Source organism: Ciconia boyciana, chromosome 2, assembly GCF_034638445.1.
Source record: "Ciconia boyciana chromosome 2, ASM3463844v1, whole genome shotgun sequence".
Lineage (NCBI taxonomy): Eukaryota > Metazoa > Chordata > Aves > Ciconiiformes > Ciconiidae > Ciconia > Ciconia boyciana.
The window spans coordinates 90,587,706-90,606,506 of record NC_132935.1 but is presented as its reverse complement, the minus strand read 5'-3'; the positions used below and the strand labels follow the sequence as shown (position 1 = coordinate 90,606,506).

Sequence of the window (18,801 nt, the reverse complement as noted above, 5' to 3'; positions counted from 1 at the left end):
TTAGTTGCCTCTTAGAAAGGATCTGCCACCGCCTCTTCCATGCAGTGGGCTTAATTCCTGAAAAGAGTTATTGGCTGAAGTTAAAAAACAAGACAACACTGAATGTGAATTATCCCTTGAAAGTTTTTCTACAAATAAGTAAATGCAAAAATCCATGGATGATGCTTTTTCCTTTTCTTTGTTGCTAGACACCTTGTTAAAAATGGGAAAATTTTTTTAGTAAGTTTTTAAAACAAGCTATCTTTTCTCCCACAAGAGAAAGCAGGAGATTATCTGTTACCTGTAGCTATAATCAGGATAATATTACAAATCTGTTTTTTCCCTGCAATCCTCTTCTTTTTGCTCAAATATTTTTTTTGTGACATCACATACTTCAAGAAGAAAACACAAGATGACTTTGCTACAGCAGTACGAGCAGAGCAGCAAAGAGCGGATTCTTTTTTTCTCTCTTGCTCTGCAATATGTAACTGAAAATGCTTTGGGGGTTAGTCAGCTTTCTTTAAACCTGCGGCAGTTAAAAAGTGTTTTCCCAACCCTTCTTCTGTATCCTATCACGAATAGACAAAGGCAGAAGTTCCTGTAGCCTCGCAGCCCCTTTGCACCGATACAGCTGAAGCAAAGGCAATGCAGGCAATTGCACTGAGGTTTAAACCTCTCCCCTCAAAAAAAAAGAGTAGGTCGTTGTGCGGAAGTCTAGATGTGTGCCATCTCCAGTGAGGGACCTGGGTGCATGAGGTTACAGAGGGATTATCCTAAAGCTGCCTCCTTCTATCTTGTAATCTAGTGATTTCCTATCCCAGCACAGCAGTTTATTACAGTAAGGACACAATTTAGCATCTCTCTGAACATACCATTATTACTGCACGTATCGTAATTAGTTCCTGCTTCCGAAGCACTTGGACACGGAGGAACATGCAAGTGCTAAGTGTTACAGTCATTACCATTCACCTTTACTTGATACATTGCCATTTTATTTAGCCGCTTGTGACCAAAGCATCTGCATGTCTTTGGCCAGACTGTACACGGGTGAGCCAGTGAGACCGCAGGAACTGAGAGGTGGAGTCCTGAAATCTGCCTTGCTCCAGAAAGCCGAGAGATAAGTTTGCTGGTAATGTAATAAGCTACTAGTTAGTAAGGAAGTAATAAATAATTGCAATTAAATTAACTGTATTGCCAACCCAGAATCTCCAAATAAATCATAAGTTGGACTGACTTAAAAATAACTTAAGATTGTTCTTTTGTCTTTTTTCCCTTTGGTGGACTCCATGTTTTCAAGGCTTTCTTTATATGCAAGAGCTAGGAATTTTTCTTTTTTAGTGAAAATTAAAATCCCTGTATAACATCGTTACCTTAACAGGTCAGAGCTTTAAGGAAAATGAATGCTAAGAGTGGACAACAAAGAATGACATATGCGGTGGATTTCGAGATGAAATAAACTCCACCAAAAAACTATGGGCCTGATTCATTGCTACTAGTTACATAAGCTGAGAATCATTTCACCAAAATCTACGGGTAAAATCTCAACCTCCTAAACTCGTAGGACTCCATTGAAAATGTTGCCGGGATCTCCAGTGGAGAGGGAAGACCAATAATCCAGTGTAAATAAGAGCGAATGTAGGTCCTGTCATTTGACCAGACAGCCTAAATGACAGAAAACAGGATTACGTCCTCAGCTGTTATAAATTTCACGTGGTTTTGCTTTGCTTTTCCCTTGGAAGAATACTGATTTGGCTGTCCGATGAATTGAAACTTAAGGCTGAGCTTTAGCTCTGACTTAGATTTAAGCGGAAGAAAAAGATGTCTGCATGGAATGAACAGCTATATGCATTTTAGATGCATATACATTTATTCGTGTGAGGGCAAAATCTTTCCTATTTATGAATGCATGCTATATGGTTTCTTTTTGCATGCCTGTGCTTCTGTTAAGGTGCATGTCTATAAAGCATGGATACTCAGAGAATCTTCAAACCCCAGTGTCCAGGTCTGCAAACTCCTATTCAAGTGAGTCACCACTGGCTTCATGAAATAATTTTTCCATTGTAAATTTGCAAATGATCTGCTCTGGGGTATAAAGACCTCAAAAGGTAGTGATAAAACACACTTTATAAAAAATCTGAACTCAGCATGAGTAAGGATTACTCATGAAAGGAAGGGCACTGACACTTAAACCTTGAGTTACCCAATTCCTTTTTAAAAACTGGTCTCTAATGGGTGGTTGCAAAACTGTGAGTGTCTTTTGTCCCCTCTTTCCTGTTCCCCCTTCATCGCAGGAGATATTGCAAGTCAAAGTTTTAAGATTTAAAAATGTGGCCTAAATGCATCAGGTATATTCACTGCAGGTCTTTCACTTCATGACTAGAGTGTGAGAAAAGTGAATTCTACCCTGAGATAAGAGACTCCCCTGTCTGTAGTGCTCTGCAGATATGACAAAACACAGGCTATGGGCTTTCCAAGTAACTCAGGGGCCCAAAAGTTCAGGAATCCTTCCTGTGCCTGCCTCCCTGGCAAATCAGCTACCTTGGGAAGAGGTTTGTTTTTTTTTTTTCTTTTAAATCTCTGTACTGATACAATGCTTCTGCAGTGCAGATACTGGCAGCTGCGGAAGCTGAAGACCTTTATTTGTCCACAGAACAGATAATGGATAAACAGCAGCAATGACAGTTTCTTCAGCCCACCTCGCCAAGGAGCCTAGAGCTCAGGGATGTACTCCACGCCACTTCTACTACTGGTTCATGGACCAGTGCCACTGAAGTTCTCTACAGATTATGCTATTAATACAACCCCCCCACTATTTATTTTTTTTCCTGTATGAAAGGGAATGGAAATAGTTGTTTTGCTTAGATAGTCCTCTGAAGAGCCATTAGGTGGTACTAATGATGCTTTTGACTGCTGGCATCTGTTCTAGCAGGGGTTTGAGTACAGGCCTTGAAGGTAGAGGGCTTTCAAAACCCGTTTGCTTGCCAGTCCCCTGAGGAATACCAGCTATGTTGGTATCAACATACTGAAAGATGTGTGATACCAGCCAGCAAGCCAGGTGCTCTCAATGGCAGAGTAATAGTTTATTGAAAGAGACAGGCATGTGAGGCTGAGCCGTGAAGTAAAGATGCAAAATTTCTCTTGTGAGGCCTTTTAAACACTCTTACTGAATTACCTTGTCCAAGCTTTTGGAGAGTGTTCTGTCCTGTTCCCAGATATCCCTCCCCCAGGGGCATCTACCAGTCCACAGTATTATGGAGAAAAGATAAATTCTAAGAGTCTCTCTTTCTCTTTCTTTTTGAAAATAGAGAGACATTTAGAAGGAAAATATAATCATATTCTTTATAAATCCATTTTAACAGCAGTTTCATACACAAACACCATTCCACATTTCTTTCCTTGACAGTCCTGTATTTTTTTCCAGTGCCAGTGGCCTGAATAATAACGGTGTAGCATAAGCCTGGCTGTCACATGCTACTCATCCTGAGCAGGAGTCAGGTCAAAATACTCACTCTTGTGTCCCAAAGAACTAGGGTTGTTATTTTAATCTTTTAAGGTTTTTTTTTTCTGATAGAGGAGAAATCCCACAGACAACCAAAATGTCCTTCCTGGGGTGAGATGGTCCCACATCCTCTTCCCTCTTTGCTTTCGGCTTTTAAAGAGATCACTTCTGCAGGACCAAGGGTTCAGCTTCCTATTTTTGGCACGGTGTCCATGCTTCTGACTTTGCACGGGAAGAGCTGAGAAAGCAAAGCTGAGTATTTATATTACAAGGTATGCGAGTTGTGCCTAGAGCCAAGCAGTCAGAAGTGCAGAAGGCTTGCAGTTTGTAGGTATACACCCCAGTGGACAACAACCAGAAGGCTGCCTCCACGGAAATGTACTCCCTCCCTTTGGCATCCCTTCAGTCAGGCAGAAACAATGCATAGCCCAAATGCTCCCAAATCCTCTGCTTTGCAGTCGCAGAGGCCCGTTCATCAGCTGGTAAAGGCGATGACAGTTCCTTAAAGTTACAAGAGTTACACATGGATTTACTCCAATTAAGGACTTGGCCCAGATTCTTTTTTTTTCTTTTTCTTTTTTTAAAGCATTAGCAGATGGCAAATATGCACTGAGCACAGACAGACTACTGGTTTTTGAGGGCAATGGCTGCTTGCAATGCTAATTTGGGGTTTTATGTTTATGCAAGCTAACCTGGAGGGAGACATTTCAGAGCTGGGTTGAAGCAGCAGAAAGACTCAAGCCGCAAAGTGCAGAGCTGGGTATTGGTAACCCATTTAAAGCTGGGGTGTGTGGATGCAGGGCTGGGTGTCTGCTCATTCTGAAGAGATTCAGAAAAAAACGCAGGAGCAGATGTTAAGAGATCACAACTTCATGCATTTCCCTCATTCAGTCATGTCAAGATGAGGGCATTTGCACAACATGGACCTCAGTTCAGCCTCCAAACACCTTCATCATGTGAAGGTATTTGGCTTTATGGTTTGGATTCAGGCCAGCTGACTACTGCAAGCTGATATCCACACATTCTCCTGGAAATGACGTCCACAGGAGAAAATTTTAGTGCATTGGTGTGTGGTGGAACTCAATTAGTAATGAGCACCCAAAAGTAGAGGTTGAGAGATGTGTACAAATCAGGTGTTGACAGATTTTTTTCATCTAGCAGTTCTTTTGACGCATACACCGTGTCCATGTCTGCAAACTGTGACGTGCTGTTGCAGACTCATGTGGAACAAAGCCAACATTTCCCACAAAACTCTGTTATCCTCGCTGCAGAAAGCAACCTGGGATAACCATAAAATACGTACTGACCGAGGCTGAACAGCTTATATATAACTAGGCATTAGTTAGTGCCTAGTTCAGATTGTGCAGTCACAGAATAGGAATAAAATGAAAAAGCAAAGAGGAGGCCATTTTCCTGGCAACAGTCCTATCCACAAATACAGTGGAAAGATGTGTGACACTGAGGGCAGAATTTACCCTGAAGACCACTGAAGGCATGTATTATGGTCTCCACTGACCTCCAGGAGTTCCCAGCAAATGTTTTGTACCTCACTTTTTATTTCCTAGTTCTTTCTCTCCCTTTCATGAAAGAATTATAATATCCTTATATTAGGCCTGATACCATGTTATTCCTCCACATAAGATATTCTTGTGCGTTATGGTCAGACCTACTTTTTTTTTTTAACTTCTGATTCATTTAAGGGAACCAAGAAGCCATCATTGTGAGTGAAAAATCACATTAACCTCACCTGAAAATTCCGTACACAGAAGACTTTAAAATCATTCCAGTGGTTACAGAATGAATCATAATATAGTAGGCACTTAGCTATTGTTTTTAATAGGTGTGCTTTAATTGGACAAAAGCATAGCTGACATGTTTAACTTACACCTCTATTACAGGGTAGAACTCACTTAAGGACTCTGTTCTAATAGGATTTGCTGCAAAGTTAGCCGCATTTTGGTCAAATAATCCTGCAACCAAGACTGATTTCTCTGAACATATTTGCCAACTGGGACTCTATTAAGTTAGAGCACTGCTTCACGCAATTAGGACCTGTGGGCACTAATGTAATACAAATAAATAATAATATGTTGCTGTAGAATAGTTTGGATAAATAATTCATCACACAGATTAAGTATGAACTATTTGCTCGCACTGCTGTTTGCTGTGTCACTGGCCACAGAAGTCCCATGATACCGCTCCTGCTCTCTGGCTACATGGCTGAGGATTTTTTAACGGGAGAGTGAGGAGAGAGTGGGGAGCTGACTGCTCTCAGGTCCTGGGCATGTCCATTGTTGGTAATTTATTCATACGTTTTCCTCTGCTTGCTTGGTCCAGTTTTTCAGCTCATCTTTATCATTACAGCTCCCTGGAAGTCAACGGAATAATATTCATTTGTCCTCTTTTGACTGAGAATGTGACTAGATAAAATTTCAGTCAGAACTAAGAATAAAATAGAAACCCTGAGTGTTGCTAATCCTGAATCTAAGGGCCTTAGTCCTCACAGGTACTGCTCAGTCCCTGATTCAGCACAATATTTTGAGCATTTTCTTAAATCCCACTGACAGCAATGGCCCACAAGCACATGCTGAATGCAAGTGCCACAAGAAAATATTCTGATTGCGGTTCTCAGAGTCCTTCTAACAGCAGATCCTTGAAATGTGAATGCAGCCCTAAAACTAAAATTCAGTTTATCACATCCTGAAAAGCCAGGAAAATGAGAAATCTTCCTCTGAATGTGTTAATGCTCATTTTTGCTTTGAAGAACCAGCAGTTTTCAGATTATGGCTCTAGTATTTTAAAACTTAAAGCCCTCGAGTCCAAGACAAAAACTAAGCTATTGATTAAAAGAAAAGCCATGGAGATGTTGAAAGTTCAAATAAAGCAATGAAGATGCTTAAATATCAGCATTTCTTTTGAGCCTTTTAGTGTCTTACTGACTAGGGCGGCTCAAGAGGACAAAAATAACGTCTCCCTTGCTGTGAGCCAGTGGAGCTCATAGCCCCTAGCTGACAATTTTTTCCCTTAGCTCTACAGGCTACGACCACCACATCCAACCCTTGGTGAAAGGAGTGCTAAATCCACTGAAGAGTATCAGAAATGGAAATACACAGGGGAATAAAAGAAAATATGCCATACAATTTTCTGAAGCAGCTGAACTTGGAGAAGACAAAGTCAAGGGGGGGCACAAGGTCAGTTTGGAAATAGATAAGAGAACAGACCATTGTTATTATTTTCTTATCTGAACATTAAAAAGAAAATTTAAAAAATCAAAAATAGCTTTGCCAGAAGTGGAATAAATTCCACTCTGTTCCACTAAGCTGCATGTCTTTGGCCTGATTTTATACTCAGGAGAGTGAGCAAAGTTTGGCCAGCAGATTTGCTGGTATCTACTCCCCACCCCCTTCCACCTGGTAGCACACTCCTTCCTGGGCTGCCTCTGTAATAGCAAAAAGCGACAGCTCCTGCTCCATCGCTTCCCAGAATATAGCAGCAGCATCACCCCCTGCCTCCTCTCCTAGCAGAGGCTGCCCGGCAATAACCTAATAAGCAGGGCTGGGAGGCTTAAAGAAAAACATCACTGAGACAGAGATGCAACTAGTTGCACAAAGTAAACGTCAAAAAGGAAAATTCCTCTCTGGGAAGGTACGTCAGGCAAGCCTTGGTCACGTACATCTGGATTTCATTCTCTAAAGTAATGTTAGCTGGACAACATTCAGCTCCTGGGCTTGCAGATCTCAGCCTGACTCTGCCAAGTGCCGATCACCCTCCGTCCCAATGGACTTCAGGGACAGTGAAAAGCAACTGAGGCCAGGAAGAGACAACGGCCGTCATTTTGCAGGATCAAGCCCATCGCGTGATGCAAGAGGCCATTTTTGACTCTGACACGTGTGAGGGGTTGCAGTACTAAAAGATCAGTACAACAAACTGGTGCCTGCAATGCTCACATAAGCAATGTTTAGGAGGCAGCAGTAGTAATAATAAAAACGTAAACCTGGGTATGGTTTCTCTTAGATATAAATTAAGATTTAAATATAAAACTGATAGGCTTCTGCTAATCCTTCTTAGGAAGTCATAAATTGTTAATCAGACCTTAGGCGGTGTTGTTTAATACCAACTTTAATAAAATAGCTGCCTGAAGCAGAAAGACAGTTGGGATCCTGACTCTAAAACTTTGGTAGCTTCATCCACATTTTTGTAGCCTGAGGCTCTTACACTACCATTGATACCAACTCCTTTGAAATATGCTCATTTTTTAGGCTGCTAAATTATTAAACACCTTATTAGTAGAAAGATTAGATGGAAGAAAAGTCATCTCTGTATGATGGAAAATGGATTGGAAGAGGAAGGAAAAGTTGAGGGAATATTTACATAGAAGATACAGCTCTGTTGTTGATATACAGAGGTAATCCATAATCCATAACTCATTTAAGAAATGAACCCATCAAATTACATCACAATGCATGACAAATTGCTACTGTTGAGCTATCCTACAATAAATTGCATAGAATCATTCCTGTCAAGAGTAAAACTTGTTTGAGACTAAAAAAGCAATGTCGCTACAAGGTTATTTTCCCTGTTGTTCCATAGGATTTGTCTATCACACACAGTGTCTCGTATTTTCATCATATACTTTGATGGGGGTAGCAAAAATTCCCTTGTATGGGGTAACCACAAAGTCTGCCAAATTACAACTGCTTTGGAAATTGCAAGAAAGGTGAAAGGAAGAAGAAGGAGAAATGTTTCTTCCTCATTATTCCGTAATAATATTTGTCAGTCAGGTGAGCAGATCTTTAGACTTAAAAAAAAAAAAAAAAAGCAGTCATTTCCTTAAGTGCAATGCCTTTTCACTGTATGTCCAGAGCAGCTTGTTAGCATGCTAATTGTTTCGTTTAATATGCAATACAGAGCACATTTACTACTTTGAAGTGCTTGTTCATGATGTCATGGATATTAGTGTATATTTCTTAATTACACAACAGTACAATCTTTCCCCCCTTCAACCTACACTTTCTGTTGCTCTGATTGGTTTCTCTAACTAGCCAGAATAATCATTTTGCCACACAGAAGCAGATAAGGAAAAAAAAAAAGTAAACAATTTTAAAAGCCATTTTAATTTAATAACAAATTGGGAGCTGTACTTTATGTTAAATTAGCACTGCAAGCCTCATATCAATTCAAGGCAAGGTTCCTTGTTCGTTACTGCTTAATTAATCAGTCCTGTTTCCATCTAAATGAAAAGTTTTCTCTCTCTCCCATATCATCTCTAATATCTCATTTTAGGCAGCACATCAAGTTAATCTTGCTTACATTAGCAACTTATTTCTAATGGCTCAGCTCAGTTATTTACAATAATTCATCCTATCCCAGCTTGCAGCTGAATCCTGCTTGGTCTCTTTGCTCTGTTCGGACAGTCGGAGTCAATGATAAAACAGCAAGCACAGAGCAAGCTCATCCAGCCCCGTGACGCACCGTCTGAGGACAAAGACCAACTTCCACCATACTGATGTCTACTGAACTTTTGGCTTCCTGGCGTGCCTTGTCTTCCCAGAGGCAATGTGCACAGGGCTGGGCAAAAGATCGTTACCTTATAAAACAACAGATGAGCATAAAACAGTCCAATGGAAGAAGAGAAATATGTAAGGGAAGGAGAACATACAAGGTTGGGTGGTGTCTGAAAACACATCCTCATTACCCTTTATACAGCACATCCTGTAAATAAAGCTGGGATAACCATGAGTCCTGCACTACCATCAGTGACGTATATAAAAAATATCAAACCTTCCACCATGTCACCTTCAAAGGAAGTGCAGAATGGGACTTTAAGCACCAGCTGGCTGAATGTCTCCTCCTTGTGCTCACCCCACCATTCCCAGAGCTGGAAACTGCTGCCACTGCCATAATCTGGTACTTTTTGACACTGTGGTAGCCAAGCACACTAAGTTTGGCACTTAACAAAAGACCTCTGGTGTTTTGGATTGCACCAACCTGGCCCCAGTCAAACACTTACTGTGGTCACTGGTAGCCATCTAGTCTATGTGCTCGCCATTGCTAAGTTCAGCCTCCAGAAGTAAGTTTTCTGGCTGCCTCCTGGGGCTAGGATGCCTGCCCATGTCAGGACGCCTGCTGCTCATCCCCCCTCCTTCTTCAGGTGGCACCGCTGCTCCAGCAGCTCCATCCCGCGATGACCTGCAGCCTCTAAGATGTAACAGATACTTGCTCGGGTCAGGGCTCGAAACTAAATCTGCACCTGAGGTTTTAAAGCCGGTGTTATAATGCCAGTTGTTTTAATGCCAGTTTGACCAAACATAAATACCTCTGTAATAAACACAAAATACACTTCATATTAAATGAGCCATTCCAAGAGGACAAAAACTGTTCCTGAGTAACCCCAGTGTTTACTTTTGCTCATCAAGGATTCAGGATGGTATTGCAACAGGAAACAAAGATGTGCAGTATATTTTAACCTCCTAGATTTGCAGCAACCAGCTTCTGACCTCACATTTACCAGCCTGGTTGAAATTACAACCTGTTGCTAAGGAAAACTCTGTCATACCTTAAAGTAACTGCGATATCAAGTAGCTTTGAGAAATCCTTTCTACAAATCAGAGTGCACACTTCTGTTTCTGATGGGAAACGCTGCTCTGAAAGGCACTGAATTTCAAAGCGGCTTGAGATTATATTGTCTGCAGAATTGTGCTGATGGCTGTAAATATTAACAAATAAGATACACTGGGCCAGAGTTTTTCCTCGGATTGCTTATGCACTGCTTCCTCTTAAGTGCAGATGACCTGAAGACACAGGCACCAGAAGGAAAAATCTGAGCTAAGAATTGGCTTTAGAGACGTAACGCACAGTGACACTTGCACAAAGGAAAGATGCTCCTGCTATGTTCCAGCAGACCCAGCCAGCAAGTGACAATCTCAGTCCAGGCCTCTGCATCCCTGCTGCAACTGCTCCCAGCTGCTGATGGAAGCAGAAAGACAGCAGAGGATCCATCTCCATGCTGTACAAATGAGCCAGGGCTATATTGCTGAAGGGGCTTCAATGGGAAATGATGATCATTCCTTACACAGGTTTTTTTTCATCCCCACTTTTCCTAGTCTACTATTTAGGGACACCAAGTATACATATTTTTGGAGGTCATGGTTTGGTCACCATGGAAATAATTGCAAAGTTGTAAACACATCATTACAAGATCCTGACATCTTGATCCAGGAAGGCACTTCAGTATTCAAACAGTCTTGTGGACTTCAGTGCAGTTTATTGGTATGTTTAAAAGTAAACTGCTCTGGGACCAGGTATGATAGGGCAGAGAGAGAGAAGAATACTGCTTTGTTTATAGCAGAAATAACATGGCAATTATCAGCAGTGAGAAGGGAAATACCATAGCTGAGCATTAATATTATTTAGACTTAAATGGAGTTTAGATGAAATACAGTTTTATAAAACCGGTTGGTGCAGCACGGATTGCTTAAAGGGATGTGGCTGGTGGACTTAAAAGTTGCTTCTGCATCTTTTTCCCTTTCAGCAGTGACAGCTAAATTGAGCACCAATTTCACAAAAGGAATTTGCTCCCTGAAAGGGATTCTAACTCTATATATTCCTGCTCTGTGATCTCCCAGAGCACTCTTCGCGCTGTGAAAATGAGGAAATAGGCTCTCTTGAATTCTTGTAGTGGTCGATCAGTTTGCGAGGCCAGGTTCAAAAGCATTAGGGCATAGTAGGTGGGACGCAGCTCAGAACCTGGTACTATTTGGATCTAACCCTGCCATATAACTTGTAAATTTAATGTGTCTTTTATGTGTCTTTTCCTACTTCTCCCTCTATTTATTTATAGTAGGACCAATACCCATGCCAGAGGTATTTGTGTGTGTCACGTCCTTATTCAAGTAACTTTCCTTTGACTCACCTTCATATCTATGCACTAGGAATAATACTCCTTAGATGTTTAGAAAGCAGGGGTGCTTTGAAATGAATTCGTACAGGCATGGAGGTGAACAAGAGAGTGCAGTGTGACCTCTGGCTGCCCCAAACCACAGGCAGCAGCATGCAGAAAAGGCAGCCTTTTATGAGACTTTTTTATCCCCTTCTCTCCCACAGGCATAAGTAGGTGGGAATGGACAAGGCAGGGAATGATAAAGAAACTCTGTGGCCTGTCCAGCTGGGCCAACGCAGAGAGGAAGGTCACCGCCACCTTGCTTGGGGACAGCTCAGATTACTTTCTCCTGGGAATAAGATATTCAGTCTTGTCCCAGACGGCTCTGGAGCTACCCAGCCTCCTCCTTCCCCTCCACACAGAACATGGCTGAACAAACAAGCAAAAAACATCCAGGAAATCCTTTGGGGAGAGAGTGTCAAAGCGGCTGCAAGGAGTCCTTGAGAAAAATAATTGGCTTTCTTTTGGATGAAAAAGAGACCCGATCTAATTTTTTTCCCCATCCATTCTTTGATCAGCTCCAACAACTCGAGTGAGCAGCAGAGAGGCAGGAGAGTTGACTGCAAGCAGTACTTGCTGTAGATCCTGGTTCAGCATCCCTGCTGTGCTATGGCCTCCTCGTGTGACCTTCGGCAAGTCACTCACCTCCGTTGTGATTTGCTTCCCCCTGCTGTAAAACAAGGCCAATTATACAGGCCAGTCTCGTAGGGGGGCCATGTGGTGGAGACGTATTTTTTAGACATTGTGGAATACTTGAACAGCTTTTGAGTGAAGGCCCCATGTCGATCAACTATGCCTTGTCCCTTACTTGAAGCAAGACTCCCAAATGTCCACAGAGCATCTCACAACGATAGTGTTCTTTTATTTGGCAGGATACTATAAGCTATTTCATTTTCTTTTTGTCCATGAAGATGCTTTTGTCAAATAATATTGCCAGACTAATGACACCCTAAAGTTACAAACCACCAGGCACTCAAAGAGAATCAATTCAGTGAGGAAACAGATTTCACCTGAATGCTTAGGGCAAAACTAAAAGCAACCATGCTTTTAATTATTTTTGTTAATGTATTGGAACTGGGGGGGATGAGGGAGGAGGACACATGGATATCTTTCTAAGCAAGAGGGCTTCTCTCGGGTGAGAGTGTCAGTACGGAGGCTGGCCCCCATGCTGCACGGTGTCAGCACCCTGGTTGGGACCACAGGCGTGTGTGGTTCTCCCACCATCCCACCGCCTCACACGCAGGACAGGTTTGGATCCCCGTGATATTTGAGAACGCAAAGTGGAGTTACCGTCAGAGGCAAGTATTTTCTTTGAGTTTGGTCTTATCCTTCACACCAAAGCAGAGCTACATGCTAATGATCGTGTTGATTAAGCAGCCTTTGTGCTTATAGATGCTATTAACTGACAATTGAAATGCAGCAGTTAGGGAGTAGGCGGCTCTGCCTTACACCCAGAGAAGCACACACCTGCAGTACCTGGGGAAACACAACTAGTGTTTAATTTCTGCGCTAATTTTCAATTCCTGCTGACCCTTCTCCTAGGTCCTCCTGCTCTGGCTCTGCAATCAGATGCAGAAGTGGGAATGCTGGAAAGACACACCACCAATTATCTCGCAGGCAGCTGTAAACATTACAGCAAGATAATGGAATTAGTTTAGCTGAGAGGAATTAAGGTACCCAGATAGTACAGGACCAATCTCATTCATAAAGTGCTCTCTCCTGTGCATTGCGGTGTGTCACTAGGGAAGAGCTGAGGGGTTACGATGGGTATTTATGTTGCAAATCAAACCTAATAGTCACATTCTGGCTAGAACTAAGCACTTTCTGACTATATTTAAATACATATGTATATCCTGACAAGACAGGCTAATTAATCCATAAAATATCTGCCCACAACACCAGAATAAAGCCATTATTGAACAGGTTGCTTAAAATGTAGCAAGGTTGGCACTGTTCCTGAATGCGACCAGATGGAAACGTATATGCGCTTTTGTCTGTGTGCTTGGCAAAGAGGAGAGTATGGAGAAGGTGTCTTGTGGCTGGGTGTGAAGAAAGATAATGCAGTATCAGTGTAATCTTGGATGTTTCAGCACAGTGCTATCAAGTGCTCTGGCACTGGCACAGTTAAGCAATCACTTCTTCACTTAAAGCTTCTTTTTGGAGGTCCAGCACCATAACTCAAGAAGGACACCATGCCAGACATGGTTTTTCCATCCTGGCAGGACTTGCAGGCTCCCCTCACCAGAAAGACGCAGTTTCCCTTCCCCGTCAGCATTGCTCCTCACTGCTGCTAAGGGGGTTGCAGCTGCACGAAAAACTGTCTTTTCTGGTTTGTTTTGAAAGAGGAAAATACTCAAGGAATGAGCAGCTCCACGAGACTGGATGTACCAACCAGTAACATTAATTCACACCACTCTAAACAGTCCTGAACTACAGTTATCCCATTTCTTCTGGGAATGCCCCAGTTAACAAACAAACAAAAGCATAAATATAAACATTCACAGTATTTGTTTGGGCCTTTCAGTGCCAAGTGCACAACCAGGAAAATAAATAAAGTGGAAGACAATGTTGGCAACCAGCCACACCTGGAGTATGTACAGGAGATGGTCACGGGTGCAAGGAGGGATAACACTGCCTGAAATAAGGAAGGGAAGCCGCTGATGGGTGATCAGGATTAGGACACACAGCAGTACCCTAAAGAAGCTTAGGAACCTGAGGCTGGATGGACTCCCAATAGATATCGGCCAGTCATTGGGGAAAGAAGAGAGAGAAGCTCTTAAGCTGAGATTTACAGCAAGAAAAACCCAAATGGATGTGAAGAGAAGTACTCAAACTCAAACTTTAAAAATGCTTTTATCCAGTACTTTCTCCATCTAGTTTCACTGCAGTGTCACTCACAACACAACCCAGAGAGGATGACTTTTTCTGCTGATGTTTTGCATTAATTATGCATTCTTCAAGGGTGTTATTAAAACTCAGACAGGGACTAATAATCTGCCCTGTACCTTTTGTTAAGCAATAAAGACAGATAACAGCTGGGTTTAATCACACTAAACATTCCCTCTACATCTCGTCTCTCCCCATCCCAAATGAAACAAGGCGTGATGTCATAAAACCTCTCTTCTCACAGAGCCCGGTTTCTCCAGACCCCTTGGAAAGGGCTGCCACGACCAAGCAAGCAGCATGAGCAAACCAGCTGCTACTGGATTTTTATCTCAACCAGAACACATTGGAGCTTGAGAACCGTGTTTATACTGCAAGTTGAATCCTGCATAGAGTCAGCAGAAGAGATTGGGTTCGGCGGCACACAGAGCCGTTCGGTCCATGTGCAGGATGGGAGACTCACTTTAGAGGTTTATGTTGAAAAGGTACTGAATTTGGCCCCACATGGCAGTCAGGATAATCACAACTGTTATCAGCCCTGTTTCTGAGAGTTGTGAATCCAAGTAATTATTTAGGAAAAAGAAAAGGAAAAAGAAGCAAACCCTAAATGATGCAAAGCCTTTGGAAAAATCGGAACAGTTAGTGCAGCTAACTAGGTCTTTAATGGGTTAATGAAGAAGTCTCCCTAACACCCAGCTTCCAAGGCACAGCCCCTCCATGGCATTTCCCACACGCTTATGATAATCAAAAGATACTGAAAACCAATTCTACTTTATTCTGGTATAATTGCAGCAGAGCCACTAGAGGAATTGCAACCATTATGCAAGATGAGGCACCATCACAGTGGGGCCTGCTGTTTCCAACGGATTCTACCCACTCATTTTTATAGATTTCAGCTACCTTTCATTTTAGTAATTAGCCACCATTTCCAAGGAGATCCATAAGCAATTTCCTGCCCATCTTGAGCCATAATGCTACAAGATTGCACTAGAAAGGGAACATACTTTAAAAGTAGTCAACAAAGGGCAGACGGCACATGAAAAAGTTCAGTTAAACAAGAGACGGAGACCACCATCTAATTTAACAACAGATAAATGTCAATGCCCTCTAGATCTGCTTGACCACTACGCAGGACACAGGCATCCACTGGAAAACCCAGCAGCAATTCCTTCCAAACCCTGAAATATTGCAGGAGTCTATTAACAAGCAGCAGATCGGTGTGCTGAAATCTTCAGTCAAAGCAAAAATCGTGTAGGAGACCTGAGGGGACAGAGGACTGGGGGGAGGATCCTGCCCTGAGGAACTCAGTATGCCCTTGAGTAGAGGGTTGCTCGCACAGAGAAGGTGCTCTGGCAGGATCTCGGCTGGTGAGAAGCACAGGCACGTTCATAACTTCTATCAAGTTTGCAGTTTCGAGATCTTCAGCAGAAAGGAGAGAAAAAAAAACCCACAACATTTTTTAACGTGTGTTTAATGTGTGTGTTTTGCTTTCAAGGAAGTCTCTCAACTAAATATTATTGAAACAGCAGATGGCAAAATGCAAACTTTATGAAAGGGAAGGCTGCCTTGAGCAGCAGGTTAACGTTTGCATGGGAGAGCTGTGCCAGGGAGGGAAGGAAGAGTCAGAAGTTAAGATGCATATTTCCAGCTGAACAACTTGGTTAGAAAACGATGACCGTGTCTATAAACATAATCTTTAGAGTGCTGGCATGGAGATATGCAAGAGCTGTGAACTGGTGTGAAAGCTAAAATACCTAGAGGGACTAATAAGTCTCTATGGGGACCCCAGTTCCTTAAATGGCTGAAAAGGATAATTGCAGAGAACTACAACAGGACTGAATCAATGCCATTTTCCCTGAAAAAAAAAATTTATTGCTGCCTCTGATTACGTTATTCTGAAAAGACTGGCTGCCTTCCCCCTCCCTCTCCCAGCTCAAAAGTCAACTGCAAGCCACTAGAAATATGTCCAGAAAGATTATGGTGCAGCTGAAAGCCAGAAGCATATGAGATTATATATTTACCGGTGCTGTGTCAGATAACATCTGAGAGGAGAGGAAAAAGGGATTCAGCCCTGCAGTCTTTATTAGCATGTTTGGGCTGTTTAAAGGAGCTATCCAATTGTGTCATTGCTGCCAGGCCTTTAAAACTGTATATATCCATGATAAAGGAATCTACTTGATCTTGATCACAAGCCTCCAAGCCCTACCCGACTCTCCTGTGACATGCAAACTTATTGCCTTTAAACAGGAATTAGAAAAAAAAGAAAGGAATAGGGATGCACCATTGCCCATAGCATTATATTGCTCAGGAACAGATGTTAATCAATTTTATGGAATGTTTTAAGTAATATGCAAGCACTTTTGCAACAGAACTGACTGCATAATAGAGATTTCAGTCCGGCAAATACATGAGATAAGCCTTTACCTTGACTAGAGAGTTACGTCTATTTTGATTAAAACCAAAGAGGTCTGCACATTCAAGCAATCTTATTCCCTTGGAATTATGTTATTTCCAGGGTGCTATTACACATGGTCCTATGACAAAAGGGGATGGAAATAACCTTGCTCTTGATTGTAGTGTTCTCCTTGTGCATATGTTCATGCACATAGCTCGTGAAGTACACATGTAGGATGTATGTACCGTCCTCACAGATTCCTGAATAGACAGGAACAACTGTACTCTCTATTCCAGCTGCGCTAGAAGAACAGTAAATTTGGAGAAAGGACTGACCTTACACTCTGTAAGTAATTTTTGCTACACAATCTCCCATGCAGTGCTAACAGAACTTTAAAATCCCACATCATACACAAGTACAAGGAAAAAGGTGCCCCATCTTCTCGGTTTGTATAAAAGTAGCAGCTGTGCCATCGTGCTGGGAGTAATTTTGGTCATTAAACTTCTTGATCCTTGAATGTCATCAGGAGTTACTTAGGTGACCATCCACTTGCACTTACAAAGTACTGCATTTAACTCTCCATAAAATATGGATTTTATTGCAGCAGTGACAAGACTTCTTTCCACAGCCACTGACCTCTACTGCTATTGCTTATCTCTTGACTCAACCTTTTGCATAAGAATACATATATATATAGTATACATACTGTGCATTGGTTTCTCTGTGTGTGCATGTAGGTGTTATATACATGTGAATATATAAATAGTTCAATCTATCTGACATACAAAGTATGTTACCAGCTCCTTAGAAACATTTACAACATAACCAAATTCAGTGCTTTCTTTCTGCAATTATCCAACTTCTCTCCTGTAAAATGCCTGTACGCCTACCCCCTTTCTTCCACCACCTCCATCACTCCTTTATCAAATAAAAGATTTCACATTTGTCAATTCCTGTAACGTCCCTGGATCTGCCCCCTCTGCCCCCTTCTTTTTGCTGAGGGAGAGCCTCATTTCATCTGTGCTCTACATTCAGCTCTGCACTTTGCCTCGGATTTTGCTCGTGATCCGAAGGGTTTTGCCCTGTATCCATTTCACAGCAACTAGGCAAGAAACCGAGACAGGTTTTTCTATTATTATTTTCTAGTTACTTATCACCCTTCTCCTTTTATTATTGTTGTTATTATTAATTATTATTACTATTATTATTATTATTATTCCCTTCCAAACACACGCGACCCTCCTCCCGCTCTCACCACCTCCCCTCCACCGAAGTGTCTTGCTGGCGACAATTCCCAGGAAAACGCCGCATCCCTTCGCCTGACTTAAAATGACAGCAAACGTGGTCCCCACACGCCCCTGAGCCGCCGGGCACGCCGCGGAGCCCCGGGGGGGGACACCCCGGCGCGGCGGTGGGGCGCAGAGCCCTCCGCAAGACAGCTGCCAACTTTGCAAAATAAGTGCTTGGCTCCCCCCCCCTCCCCCCCTTAATTAGCATTCCCAAGCACGGCAAAAAGAAAAAGGGAAGGAGGCAGCTGCCTGGTGACAGTTGAAACTTGCTCCTAAAGAAGTGCAAAGCCGCATCTCCTTACCGGCAAGCAGGCGCGACGGGGCCGAGCCTCGCCCGGGTCGGCGGCGCGGCGGCAGCGCGGCTCCCCCGGCCCCTTCTCCCCGCCGCTCAGCCTCCCCGCCTCTCACTGGGGCTGCCGCTCGGCCAGCAGCACTTTTTAACTCCAGAATGCAGGCAGCCCAAGCCGAGGGGGCTCTCTATCTGATTGGTTTCCATTCAGTGCTCCTGATTAATTAAAAAAAAAAAAAAAAAATCGGGGGGGGCGGAGGGAAAGGGGAAAAAAAAAGCCAAACTCCTCCCTCCCTCCCTGCCTGCCTGCCTGCCTGCTAGGCGCACACACACACTCGCGCACACACACACTCGCGCACACACACACACGCACAGACACGCACGCACACGCACTCCTGGCGCTGGCGCTGCGGATGCCGGAGCCGCCGGAGCTGCCGCACTGGGGACGGGGAGGCGCGGAGCGGGCGCGGAGAGGGCGCGGGCGCGGAGAGGGCTCCTGCGGGCGGGCAGGGATTTGCAAGTGAATGC

General features: G+C 43.0%; 1 protein-coding gene across 2 annotated transcripts in view; it reads right to left on the bottom strand.

Annotated features, from left to right (window-relative positions):
• LOC140647919 (cadherin-6) overlaps nucleotides 1–18,478 on the bottom strand; it is a 106,405-nt gene extending 87,927 nt beyond the window's left edge. For both annotated transcript variants that reach the window (XM_072853132.1, XM_072853130.1), the window contains exon 1: nucleotides 18,287–18,478. The gene's annotated coding sequence lies outside the window, so the exon portion shown is untranslated. The remainder of the gene's footprint in view (nucleotides 1–18,286) is intronic.
• Between the last annotated feature and the right edge of the window lie 323 nt (nucleotides 18,479–18,801).